The following is a 15,256-nucleotide window of genomic DNA, read 5'->3' as shown; positions in this document are numbered from 1 at the left end:
GATGCAATTAAATTTTTTTGGTGAGACGGTTAATGTGAAACAGTAGTACAGTAATGCAATAACACACATACTGTACATCCTGAAGTCAGTGAAGAAGAACAAGAGATGTGCTTGGAAACTGACATTAATCCAAATTTAAGAATCTGTTGGACATTTAAACTGTGGCTAAAATACATCAAACAAATAGTGCAGTCAGTACAAGATGAGAAAAGCATCAGCAGGTTACAAATATTAGATGGCAACTTTATTTCAAAAGTTACATAACACTTATTCACTTAAAGTACTGGCATTTAGATTACGTCATTTAGATTACGTCAATTTTCTGAACAATTCCATATCCATTACTACACTGTTCTTTAATATTAAGAAAACATACACACAGTGTAAAGGATCATCTGACCAAGTAGTCATCTGCTATACTTACAGCTCACATTACTTCATAATTATAGTTTTAAAAAATGTATTTCATGAGATCAATTTGAGAGCAATGTCTCAAATGTCTCAGATTAAGGCACCGTCTCTCCCAATGCCCTTCATTTGAAAAAAATCTATTTCCTTCAATTTAAAGGGATGCTATTATTAATAAGCAAATATGATCATATATTATCATATATGATCATATTTGCTTGTTTGATATTGGCCACAAATAGCACTAGTTATCTGTAGTTTTTAGTAAATGTATTAAAAACATACATTTCAGTGTGATATATTATATTCACATCAAACTGTCAGAGTGACACTGAAATTATTATTGTTTCTATTGTATTGTATTATTGTTATTATTGTACAAGAAAAAAACAAGTCCAATGTCAGAATCAGTCAATGTCAGAATCAATGTCACAGAATCAATGTCGGAATCAGTCAGAAAGTCAGAGTTTTTTTGACATACTGCATCTAACATCCAAATAACACTTGTATATACAGTAACTGTAAGCCTATACACCTTAATGTGTGATTTTGGGTATTAAAGGGTCACTACACATCCATATCTCAATCCGTCCAGCATTTTTTGATTATAAACAAAAAAACAAACAAAAAAAAAGATGCAAAATCTGCAATATCTGCAAAAAAAGATGCAAAATCTGCAATATTTGGAGAAGAATGCAATTTTTCAAAATAACCACAGATTATTTACAGACTTGGGCCATGATACGCTGTGTGACATCATCACAACACACATTCAGCCAAAGCCCTCTTCAATTCACATGAGTATAGCTATCAAAAGGTAATTACATACGAGTACTAGTAGAAATTTAGAAGTATCCTACAGTTGCAGTTTACCAATTCATGTAGATTTTCACAAAAGAAGCAAAAATAATCCAAAGGTGCATTGCAAACTTTGAAAAAGTGCAGCAAAGTCAAGAATTTTTAGTTGTAACGATAATCAAACTTACGATACTTGTGATGTGACTCACACAAACATACAAATTACACAAATCCTGATCATTCCCAGGAAATATATGTCAGTAATGTCTTGGGGTTTGAGTGTGAAAACTGTCTGAGTTTTGAGTGTGAAAACACTAATAGAGATTTATATGTCTCTATCTGAGACAGACTGACAGCCTTGGTAGCCACTGAGGGGGCATGATTGAGGTGACACTGAACATGGCCCTGGTCAGACAGCAGCATGTAAATTGGCACAATGGGAGATGGACTCAGAAGGAATAAGAGCTGCTGCATCGTCAGCCTCACTAATGACATGTCACAGAGCAACCAAAGAAAGAGAAAAAAGAGAAAAAAGGTGGACAGAAACAATGACAGCTAGAGAGAGAGTGAGAAATCTGGGACCTGACATGAAGGAAGAAACACACAGAGACGCACACATGCACACACCCACACATTTACGTTAAATTGGCAATGATGCATGAATGAGGCTAATCTCTGAGATAAAAACAGAAGCAATCCATCTTTTAGCTCTGATTTTAGTTAAACTGGGAAAGGGACTAAGTGTGGATTTTCTTGCTCACTATCTTTCCCGCTTTCACAAACTCACTTCCACACAAACAAATCAAAACTCCCTCATGCATAAACATGCACATTCAGGGACACAGAACCATCTATGCTATATATAGCAGAACTCAAAAAACAAAACTCAGCTCATATTATACATGCAATTATAACCATAATGAGCAAAATCTCAGCCTCAACACAGACTCTTTTCTTATATTAATCAGCTTAAAGCAGAGTGTCTGGGTGATGGCAGTAAACAAGGTCTGATGAGAAAAAGGATCACGAATGGATGCTGTGTGTGTGCTTCTGCCTCTCCTGGCAATGGAGCTCTTCTATTGTATCACAATAAGCAGCCTTCTGCCAGGTTTAGGGTGTGTGTTTGTGTGTGGATTTCTGGGCTGAGAGCAGGCTCTCGTGGTAATCAAGGAGTCTTTGGCTCAGTTATGGAGGTGTAAGGGTGCTTCACTGAATAGGGTTTAAAAGACCACGACATCACACTCAAAAAATGCCCCATACTCTCCCTCAAACACACAGACACAAAATCTCACACATATGCTCACACTCACACACACACACACACACACACACACACACACACACACACACACACACAGTGATATGAGTGTAGAAGTGTTTGAGCAGAAGTTCTCTGAGACATGTACCAGCAGCCCACATATCCATCTCTGAAAACATATTTGACCAGCCATAACACAAATGCATTACTGAGAAAGCTCCATCTCCACTCTGTTACTATAGTAGTAAGTCTGCATATAGACACAAAATGATGATCACTGTACAGTGTAAGTATATTCAGACCAAGATACTATCGAAGTGATACTATTGATGTACGATGTCTATGACTAACTGCTATGCTGTTTTTCAAATATGGTGTGGATGGGTTAAAAGTATGAATATTATTCAGGATTTGTAATGTCTATAAAAAAGGAAGGCTCTGATCTGTAGCTCTTTGGTTTGCATCGAGTTGTAGAGCCTGGCAAGCCGTGAGAATCAAAAAATTTAATTCAGCTTTGGCTGAGTGTTCTCTGGTGTGTTCATCACACAAGACAAAACCCAACACTAAACAAGTGTAAGTCTCTTTAGACACATTGTTCAGATTTAAAAAAAAAAAAGAAGGCAAATAATGGAGGCAGATGGAAAGAACAAACTGCAATGAATGATTCTGTGCTAAAGACTATAGCAGTGGTGTATGCAGAAGCATAGCTACAGGACCATCACTGCCTCTATAAAAACTCCCACAAATCTTTTAAATGGTAATGTACAATGCTATACCATTAACCACCTTAAATATGCCCCTCATGTAACTAGCTTGTATGACTTTGCACAAGTTTATTTCTTAGTCACGCTTTTTAAAAACTGTGGTAGGTGGTGGAGATTAATACACTAGCTCAGAGCTCCATGATTTAACATTTCATGTAGGGAACCTTACACTAGCTTGCATAGTGTACCCACTTGTGCTATGACTGGTAATAGACAATGCCATTTTACTAAGTTCTTTTTTAATTGGAAATTTAAATAGGCAAAGTAAATACCACTAAAATTGCAGAATTGCCTTCTGTAAAGCAGCGCATAATGGGTACTAAGTACTGTGTATCAATCCTACTGTATTGCATATCATGCATTAGATATACAGCAGCAAAGGCTTTATCTCTCAGGGATTCTCTCACACACTCTCATAAATAATTAATTAGCTTTTGCTCTGCAGGGTGACTTAGAATGATGCATGTTCACCTATATCACTGTGTTATATCCATGTAAACTGCATTAGCATAGACATTTGCCAGAGCTAAAGCTAGGACAAATTATCAGAGTGGGGGGAGCATTCATCTTTCATCCGAAGTTTCTCCAGAGGCCTACAAAATTCCTGCTCTTGTCCAGAGGACTACAAGCCCCTGATCCTGTTAACAAACAACTGCATCTTTCCAAAGGACTCAAAAATAGCTGGAATACAAGGTCCTGCTCCTGTCTAGAGAACTACAAGTTACTGTACTGTATGTAGGACTATGTGGTCATGGTATCTTCCAGAGAACTTCCAGAGTTTCTACAATCTCCTACTCCTATCTACACTGATTGACTGCTCATCAACTGCTGATCATGATCACTAGGTTTCCTTACTTGAGTAACCATAAATGTTCCTCAACATGCCAATAAATTTTACATGCATATAAACTGGGCCACAAGATAGTGTATTTATTAGTAACAACACTGACAGACAGCAAAATATCACTTCACAAAATAACCTACCAGCGACATTATTGACCAACACAATCAGGCAACCAGTCAGACGGTGAGTTTACCTGAATATTAATAAAGAAATAATAATTTCAAATAAAGCAAATTCATCATTATCCATAAAATTCTTTTAAACCCACTGCTTCTTAAATTATGTGCATTACAAATGTTGTACATCCTCATCCGCATCCATTTTTTGAGTGGTCAGAAATATTGGAACATTGTCTGACAGGTGTTTCTTGTTGCCCAGCTGTGCCTTATTGGATTTTGACTGAATGTCTATTCTTTTGTTGAGCCCTGGGTTTTGCCTGTGAAGAATGAATTTGTTCTGATAAATGGTAAACCAACATGAACACTGACCAATTTTCTGGACTGATTTTCTGTCTTTTCTCAGCTTCAAAATGACTTGCTTTTTCCCCTAGACAGCCCTCGGGGAGAAAAGCAAGCCATTTTGAAGCTGAGAAAAGAGGGAATACTCAGTCGCTGCACTACCATTGGGCATAGCCAATACAACGATTTGGAGTGTCCTGAAAAAGCAAGAAATCACTGGTGTACTAAGCAGATATAGAACAGGCCAGCCAAGGAAAATCTCAAAAAAAGCAGTCACAATAAGATCAGCAACAACCTTCAAAGGGCAGGGCAATTGTGAAGCTATCACAATCCACTTTTTGAAAAAGACATCAGCAGTAACAATAAGAAAACCAGATTGGAATTTGTAAAGAAATACAGAGATAAAAAGTTCTTGCAAAAGTTCTTGATGCAAGATTAACCTCTATCTGTGTGAAGGAAAGGCCAAAGTGTGGAAAAAAGCGTCTGCTCCTAACAATCCAAAATATATGATCTCATCAGTCAAGCATGGTGGAGGTAGTGTCATGGCATGACTGCCTCTGGAACAGGATCACTAATCTTTATTGATGATATAACTCATGATGGTAGCAGCTGAATGAATTCAGAAGTCTACAGAAAGATTACATTCTGCCCATTTACACAGAAATGCAACCAATCTAAATGGGAGAAACTTTATCATCCAGCAAGACAATGACCCAAAATACACAGTCAACACAACAAAGGAAAGCTACAATTATCTTTTATCATCTCATATTCATCTTTTGATCCCAAAACAATATAATCGGCCTTGTGTTATGTTTTTCTTGGAAGGGGATATAATATGAATATATATTTGAATAATTTTTTAATACCTGCCATTCAAAGCAAACCAGAAAGAAACTTCAGTCTTGTAATCTTTGTTCATGTGAAGGCTACTGGAATTAAATTGCATTATTTTGTCATAAAACCAAAATAGCAAAATTACCAAAAAAATAACATTATTCTACTAAACCTATTACTAACATAAGCATGTCAACACAGCCTAAAAAGCTCTTAGGTGAAATTATGAATGTTCATTAAGCTGCACTCCATCATTTTGTGACTGCAAATTAACTTTCCATATGAGAATTTATTAATCTTGTAGAATATATTCAACATCTAATAAATATGGAACATTGAGAACTGGCTGTTTGTTCAATTACTCAGCAGATGATAAATGGAAATTTCTTTAAATGCCCTTTGATCTACATTGGAAAACATTAACACACTGACTTAACATAGAGCTTAGCCCTGCCATCTGCACAGAGAAGTACTGTACACCAACACTCTGAAAAGTCTTAGTCTTATGTGACTAATATTTCTAACCAAAATGAACTATTATGTAAGAATTGCTTCAATGTAAATTGCAAGATCCCTTGGGTGAAAAATGTAAAATGAACTGAAATGAAGAGAAAATGAACAACATTTGTGCAGGCTACACTATCTGACACTTTGTGTAATCATGCATTGTAATAGGACTATGTTGTCTGTTTAGTACGACACCAGAACACAGAGGTGTTAATTACCTGCAAGTAGCAAGCCTTTACCATGGAAACACACATTGCCATAGTAACAGAAATGAGAAAAATAGCAGCAACCGCCAGTGTTTTGATGTTGAATGACTGGGAGATGGCACTGTCAGAAGTGCAAATGGAGCATGCGTGCGTTACTTTCTTTCAGAACGAGATGCTGCACAGGAGGGAAGAGGAATAAGAGAGGCATGAGTGAATCAGTGTGTGCGTGTGTGTTGGCTGCCCGCAGCATTCCCGTTGGACTGAGATTCACAGCTAAAGCTTGGCTTGTCTCCAGCTTGTTTAGCGTAAGCTGCAAATCCTAACCTGTCAGATTGGCAGTGCAGACCACAGTGACAGAGCTATCCAGCTGAAGCTACTAAATGTCCTAGAAAGAGCTGCAGGTCATGTGGAGAAGGAGATAGTGACATGGAGATAATGCCAGAAAGTAGAGGGTATACAAACTGGCATGAAAACATAGAAAAAAAAATCAGAGGTAGTGAAGGTGTCATTGTAGTCCTTCTTCCACCCTCAACCACTTAACAGCCACTTTGAGCATGTGTGTGCAGTGCCAGTGAAAGCATGAACATTTACATTTACATTTACAGCATTTGGCAGACGCCCTTATCCAGTGCGACGTACATAAGTGCATGAAGTGAATCATTAATAAAGCTCTCTATAAAACAGCCTGTGGTTGTCTCCAGTTCAAAGACAGAGAAGAGTGAGAAAACAGAGGGTGTGGTATTGAAAACAGGTTAAGAACAATTCTGACAAGACAGGGTTGGTAATGCAATAATATAATTAGGCAGGTGCAGCAAAACCAAACCACTGATGTTTTGAAAAAATGACAAACTACAGGCAGTGTTTTAAAAGGAAATTATAAGACAATGCTGATGCTTCACACTTTTAAAACTGGACAAAATCAAAATGCAAAAGCAGATGAATCATGCTAAGTGAATGAGGCCAAAACTATTGTAACAAGACAATTATTGTATCAAGATAAAGTATTTTGCATTTATCCAACAGATAATTATCATTCATTTATTCATTCTTTCTCTCTTTCATTCATTTTCATAATCAGTGGCAGTCATGGTGCATCTAGAGACTATTCAAACATAAGGCAAATTTAAATTTACATACCATCAAGTTTTTAGGAGTTGCAGAAACTAGAAACCAAGCTTATGAATTCATAATTCATGACTCACTCAATCATTCCCTCAACAGACAATTTTATCATAGCCAATCCACCTACATGCATTTTTGGATAGTGAAAGAAACCAGACTACATGCAGGTAACATGCCAGCATGCAGAGTACAGACCAGGATCAAACCAGGAACACTAGAGCTGTGAAGCAGCAGTATAATTCACTGCACCATGGTCACACATGCAATGCATAGAAAATTGATTTGGAACCTATACAATATTAGGCAGATGGTTTTAATGTTATGGCTGATAGGTGTAAATTATACTGTTCCATTACCTCCACTCCAACATTATCTTATGTGTGGGCCAGATCTCCTGGGACATCATGTATGAATACACAGCTTGTGTATTAGAACTTACACATCCATAGGGCACCCTCTGCAAAACTAGTGATTTACAAATTTGCCACCTTTAAGAGCTCAAGATTACAGTACCAAATATAATTTTACCTCTCAGCAGTCTTGGAATTAAGAAGACTTCCTTCGTGAAATTAACTGCTTCTCCAGGTGACTCATGTTGGACAACAGTGGCCTCTAGGATTGGCAATGTAGTGTAACAGAGTATGAGGAATGACGGAGCTACACATGCTCTTTAGCAAGCATGGGTGCCACAAGCCAAAGAAAAAGCCAGATGGCAACAAGAGCAACAAAGAATTTAGTTTTAAACTCGGCAAATGGAATTCAGTACACTTTTTATTTTTGACTACTTACCTCAGAAAAATAGGCACATAATAATGTTTGGCTTGAGCTCAATGGCAATGCAGCCAACATATTGCTAACTGCAAAAGCCTTTTGGAGATTATTCATAGCAGAACTTGTTTTAAAGTATGCAGTAAAAGCAAAGTATTACTGTAATGAAACATTGCTGTGGCTCAAGCTGATATGCAGAAGAGAAGTGGAATGAAGTGGAGTCCACTGAGCACTTCAAATATGGTCAGAATTCTATTATTTATTTAACTATTTATTTCCCCTGTTAAGCTTATTATCATTATATTACAATTGCCACTTTAGTCCTTATATTTCCCTATATATTCTATTTTATTTTAGGTCTCTTTTTATTTCATTTTTTGTCTGTTTTTATTTTTCTGACTGGATATTTTTATAACACTGACTATTTTTTTTATAAAAGCTATTGTTCAACAAGGACATTCTCTTTCATACTGTGAACGATTGTGTATGTGACTAATAAAATTTGAATTTGATTTGATTTGATCCACATCTCAAAAAGCATATGCACTATCTGAAAATAAGATCTCTTAATGAAAAACAAACCAAAAAAAAACAAAAAACAGTGTGTTAATAATCTTACTTGGAGCTTCCAACCTTAGAGGAAATGACAGAATGACTTCAAATTTAAACATTAAACATCTCCATTAACAGCAGAGAAGGATTACTGAGCCAAGTGTCTAGTCACAAAGGAAAACATTAAGACAAGATATTAAAAGATAAGATTTACTAATTAGCTAATGTACAGCTATACTACATATTTGCACACACACAGACATATACACACAAAATAGGTCCTCTGAATTGGTGAAAAAAAGCATGAAATGTACAGTATAGAAAATGTTTGCACATGGCTGAAAGAGTGAGCAGGATTAAGAAAAATACAAGATAGGAAATTAGTTTTCATATATTTCCCATTCTTGTGCATCCATTAGAAGCCAGCTACACATACTGATCAAATGTGTTCAAGTGATACATGGGTCATAGAGTAACATCACAGTCCTTACATAACATCATGAATAAAAAGTTAACATTTTTAACAAGCTTTTTTAGTCAAACTATTAAAAATTGTGCATGGGCAAAGAAGGTGTAAGTGTCACGTATCAGGATAAATTTGCATATAAGCAAACACATTCGCAAACTTTCCAGTTGTGGGCCTATGGAAACAGTAGGAGGGTACCAATCACCACACTGTAAGAACCATGTCACTGAAACTTCATAGCATTTTAAAAATCACTGGAGAAGAGGAAATGAATGCATAAATTGAACTGAAGGTGTAGGTTTTAGTAAGCGTGTACTGCAGCGAGAGGGTCAAGCCTGTCTTTTCCGTCTCAGTTATGAGAATGCTAATGAGCATGTTCATGCTCATAGCGAAAGGGCCTCCTTTTGCTCTCAAAACAGCCTCAGATCTTTTTATCATGTATTCTAAAAGACGTTGGAAACATTCCTATGAGAATTTGGTCCAAGTTCACATCACAACATCACACAGTTCCTGCAGATTGTTCACAGCACTGTCCTGCTGTGACTCTTCTGTTCTTCCACATCCCAAAGGTGGTCTGATGCACTCAGATCTGATGACTGGAGAGCCACTGAAGAACACTGAAGTGGCAGCTTGGTGGGCCTGGGATTCAAAATCACAACCTTCCAATTTGTAGTCCACACCTTAACTAATGAGCTACCACATCCCTCATGGTCTCACAACATGGACCTCTGCTGTTGTAGCTCATCTGTCTCAAGGTTCTATGTATGTCAAGATTCTGTATAATGAAGGCATTGATGCCAATGATTGGCCCTCATGTTTCCCAGACTTGAATCCAATTGAGAACCTCTGACGTGCTATGTAGCCAAGTAGCACCACAGAGCCGAATGTGCTGATCAAGGTCTGGGAAGAGATCCTTCAGGACACCATTCCCCATCTCACCAGGAGCATGCCCAGAGATTGCTTTACTTTGATTTCTGGTGTGATTTTGTATACTGTATAAATAAGGGACAGCAAAACTAAATGGCAAATTATTAATCAATACTACACATCATAAAATCACTACTCAGAGCACTTGTAGAAAGCACCTTTCACAGGATTCAGAAAGAATTTGATTCCCTAGCTGTTTTCTTTACTTGGATTACAGACAATTTTTTTTTTCAAGGGCGACATATTTTAAATCCACACAGCCAGACTTCATGAGTGATTCAATCAGAAAATTGCACTTATGAGGGACCTTCCTTGTTCTGACCTTGAGTCTGGAACATTATGTTAAATGTGATGATAAAATCAAACGCTCCAGTCTCATGCGGTGAAGACAATGTCAGAGCATGAAAGACAAATCTTTTTTTCCATTTCACCTTTTCTAAGGAGCACTGAGAATCACTTGGATACCCTCTATACTCATATTGCTTCCCATTCAATCTCTCTTGAAACAGCCTCTGTCTCTCTCTCTCTCTCTCTCTCTCTCTCTCTCTCTCTCTGTTTCTGTTATCTACAGTTTCTCTTATATTCAGCTATGGGGAAGGAGTTTGTTTTCCCTCCATACAACAAACCCCTCCTTCCCTTTACATGTGCCAGAAAAGCAATGTTCATACAGAATGTTTCTAAAACTCTGAACTCCCTGAATGCTGAAGGTGGGAAACAGCTATGTGATCACTGACATGACATTGATCATCTAAGAAGGTAGTGTCTGACTTAGGCATGCCTTGAGCTCTGTGGTTATGCTGATGAACATTTAAAACTTGATTTGGGGTCAGATTTCACTTAAGTAACACAGCTTTAACAGCTCGCCTGGTGCCAAAACACCAACACCCACATCAGCTCATACCAAATCAATGATTTAGTTAACTCTGTTATGTTTTTCAGCAGAGACCTCCATAGCATCTAGTCATCCTTCATGTTATGCATTTATCAGTGTGAGAATGTTGTATCTACAGCAATGTCTGGGAGATTTTTCAAGGACGATAGTGCAGTTAAAAATTACCACTGTGTTCAACTCTAACTTCAGTAACATCTGTATGACACTTTCCTGGGTTGGACCAGGAATAAGGAGATGGGAGGCAAGCATGGGACTACTCTTCAACTATTTTACCTTCGCTTTTCAGCTAATTAATTTTGCATATGCGCATACACGTGACTCTCTCTCCTAACTTTTTTACATGCAAAGCACATCTATCCCCATTTTATCCTTGCTAACAATCACATAAACACAGAAGAATAAATTCTTCTTGCTTTCACAGAGATACAAGCTTTCAGAATTCAAAGCTTGACCCCAAATGCCAGACATTTCTATGTGTCCTTGTCTCAGCAAGATGGGCCCAGGCTATATCTTCCTGGATATATTCATCTTATATAAACTAAAAGAATAGGCTTGGGCACAGTGCCCAAGGGGAGAGTGATAGTCAATGCAGAGCTTTCCTTTTCAGGCTGGAAAGCTAATTGGTGCAGTGGTGATAGCAGAGGACATGTGGCCACATGTGTAAGATCAGAACACATCATTTAGCTGGAACTGAGGACAAGTTTTCTAGTCCTCAAATCTGGCCAATTCTTATGGTCCTGATTCCCCCCTCTTGGTTCTCTTAGACAATGTTGTGACAGTCTGATATATCATACATTAGGGCAGCACAGGGTGTATTATAATAATGTTATAGTTCTGTGGTCTAAATAATTAATGCTGATGGATCATAAGAAATATATAAAATAGTCAAATGGCTATTTATGGATTGTTTTTAAGTTCACTTGCATTTTGATCAGCTCAGTTTTTACTTGACATGCTTTTGTATCATATCTATCACTTTCATCTCTCATAGTCCTATATACAATAGAGCAAACATGCATGTCATTTAGAGTGCCTAGTTTATAAATAGAAAGACAGCAAGTTTACTACTACAGGATGTGTCTCAGCATACCTCACTACATCTGGCCATTATCCAGGGTTCACAGAGACGCAGATATGAACTAAACTGGAGAAATGGGGATTATGCAGTAGCAGATACACGAAAGAGGAATTTTCAGAGATGAAGAATATATTGATAATGTCCATAAGATGTACTAGTTTTTGCTGCCCTTGTACATGTTCTGTGATCCTTAAAAATTGCCACTGATGGTCTTTAGAAACACACATAAAACACACTACAACTGATTAATGATGTGTATCAGATCGATTATTATAAGGTTATTCTTTCTAATTATGGATTTAATTAACAATTTATTAAATACAAACAACTCATTACCTTCTGATTTAAACACATGCCACATGTGGCAATTTATCTCACTCTGAATTTATCTGTTCATTTATCAACACATAGTATCCAGCTATTAAATAAGAATGTTTACATCTCTAGTATATATTTAAAATTATATATTTATATACTGAATATTTAAAAATTCAGAAGTAATTTTTAAATGTTTTATATTTCCTGGCTCTGGCTTTAATTCATTGACACACAATAGGGTTTACCTGCAGTGCTTTCTGCTACGTTAGGAATATGCAGCAGCATTTTAAAATTCAGATGGCCAGAATGATGGCATTTGATAATGCTGCCAAGAGAAACTTCCATTTTCAGGAACACTGCAGGCATGATATCATTAAGAAAACACACACACGCACGCACGCACACACACACACACACACACACACACACACACACACACACACACACACACACACTGTTCTGGAAATTGAAGAAGAAGCCTTTATTTTTTGTCACTTATACAGTTCATCTAAATATATAATACTTATTACAAATTAATACTTATTATAAGTAATAAAAACCTTTTACAAATGTTATGCTTTGTAATTTGTTATGCTTTGTAATTGTTATGCTAAAGTAATTTTTATTGCATATTGCACAAGCCTTCTTTAACTTGATATTCATAACAATGTTGTAAATACTACAATGTAAATGTCAGAAGAAGCAGAATGCTTTCATACAATGAATAAGCTCTGGTAAAGCAAAAGCAAGGCAGACTACTCATAAGAAAAGTAAGTGTGATCACAGCTGAAGCTGTTGGAAAGGCTAGCTAATGGTAGTGGAGCTGATAGAGACCTAGTAATAAGCACTCTATCTCTCCCTTACACACGCCAAGAACTGACAACAGCAACAACAAGAGTGGAGGGAGTCATGGGTTGGCACAGCGACTCAGCCTGCTTCGTTCTAAAAATGTCTTTGGGTCAAACAGACACTCATGCACAAACATACACACATATACACACACACACACACACACACACACACACACACACACACACACACCTGTTGCTAGGCAACAGCAATGCTCTCTTGTTCAAGAAGTGAGAGAGATAGAGATGTGGAACAGAGTGAAAAAAAGGAAAGGATGAGATGATACAGTGAGATGGGCAGAGTAATGAAGAGAGAGTAAATTGGATGTTGAGACCTGAGTCACGAGCACCAGGCATTCTGAACTGGTGTGCCAATCACAGCCTCTTCACCTGTCAGGGTATGTGTGGGTCTGTCCATCAGAAACAATCCATAAATACTCACAATATTCTAAACGATATCACTACACTAGCTCTATAACTCATCATCATTATCCTGATTTCCAGACAATACCTCCAACATCCTGTGCATTCGTTTCTGGACTAAATATTCAGAATCCTTGCACTAACCACAATACATAATTTTAGCTTTGTTTAGCTGCCTTGCCCTGCCTGGATGACCAGTGGCAACTTGTAATTTTCTTCTTCTTTTTTGGCTTCACAACTCTTCTGAATATGATTTTCTAAAATTCTAATTTAAGAAACGAGAATAAAAATAAAGCCCTTTTCTGCCTGCCTGGTACACAGATCAGAGCAACACTATCTTATTATAGAAACAGGTCTTATAGATACACTAAGGAGGAAAGTTCAATACATTTCAAAGAAATGCAAATATGATTATATCTTCAAAGCTTGACACTCCCTGTGATGATGAAATTTACAAAAGAGGGAGGGGGTGTGTGTCTGTGGAGAGAGGAAAAAAGAGAGCAACAAGAGTTTGAGAAAACATCACAGGTCACAGAGGATCTACAGCCTCTTTGGGCAATGTTGCCTCGATAGAACAGCAGTCCAGATCTCTGCATGTTTTTGAGCTACTACTCATGCAGCATAAACACACACATGGAGAAAAGCACTATCAGCCCTCTTCCCATGCATAAGCTCAGAGATGGCCATGACTAGCTAGTTTCACTATGATAGACACTGGAGAGAGAGTATGCCTTCCCTCCCACAAGCCAGGTTTGCTCACAATTACAGCAGATTCAATCAGATTCAATGTCCCAGGAGTCAGTCAATGTTGCATTAATCTTTATGTTTGTATCCCACCTCTTAATAGGACCTCATTACTGTTCTGCAGTATGTAATAGCACTAACACAATTCCAATAGTCCTCTGAAGAAGATGGGGGGATATTGTAATGGGTTTGGACATACAAAAAACTAATCAACAGTCTTTTTTAAATTAAAACAGAGAACACTAGTGAAGTAAAAGAAGCCTTTTAGCATGCATTTCTTTGACAGTAAAGAGAGAAACACCATTCTTCTCACTCAGAGAACAGCAAGTACTATTTCCAAATTTGTTATTTCCCAACATAAAGAAAAACAATTAGACAGTAATGCTAGTTGGGAGCTCAAACAGCCACATTCACTGTTTTCTTTCCTGGCATTTAGAATCTATGCTAAATATGCCTAAATATATCCAACTAAATTTAATACATATGCAGTATTTATATATAGCAAATATAATACATCTTTAAGTTAGTCCAAAGGTAACCGCAAAGATTTGGTATCATAATGTATAGATTGTAGCTACAGAAAAGCCTGAAAGAAAGATTCTGATAAATTCGTCACCATCATTCAACTTGGCAGTGTGGGCAACCATGGCCATCAGTCAGTTGCTATCTAGGAAAGCTCTGATTTGCTTTTACAAATGTGTAATAGGGAGGTAAATGAACACACATTTTCAAATGCTACTTAGTAGTGCTAATTCTATTTTCCTTGTCCTCAGTTTTCATAACTTGCTCAAAATCAGTCTAAAAGTCAAACCTGTCATATCAGCAAGATCTTCTTTATTACAAAAACCATGGAATACCTGGTGCTAATAACATTTACGCCCCCCTGCTGATGGCAGCAGAAGATAATTCATACTGCTATAAATACAATAGGAGCATATATGAGCTTGTCAGGTAACTGCTAGCTGCCTGCTCAGTGAAGAAAACCTGCTGTTCACATTCACACTTCCATTCTCTCTGCTCTCTTTTTTCATCCTTGAC

The 15,256-nt window shown here is 37.3% G+C and overlaps 1 protein-coding gene across 1 annotated transcript in view; it reads right to left on the bottom strand.

Moving 5' to 3' along the window:
• The window catches only part of LOC132862724 (kelch domain-containing protein 8B-like), a 95,625-nt gene that overhangs the window by 65,387 nt on the left and 14,982 nt on the right, over positions 1 to 15,256 (bottom strand). The window lies entirely within an intron of this gene.

This window comes from Tachysurus vachellii, chromosome 19 (genome assembly GCF_030014155.1).
Source record: "Tachysurus vachellii isolate PV-2020 chromosome 19, HZAU_Pvac_v1, whole genome shotgun sequence".
NCBI classification, from domain to species: Eukaryota; Metazoa; Chordata; class Actinopteri; order Siluriformes; family Bagridae; genus Tachysurus; species Tachysurus vachellii.
Note: the sequence above shows the minus strand (reverse complement) of the source record. Positions and strands in the feature narration are given on the sequence as shown.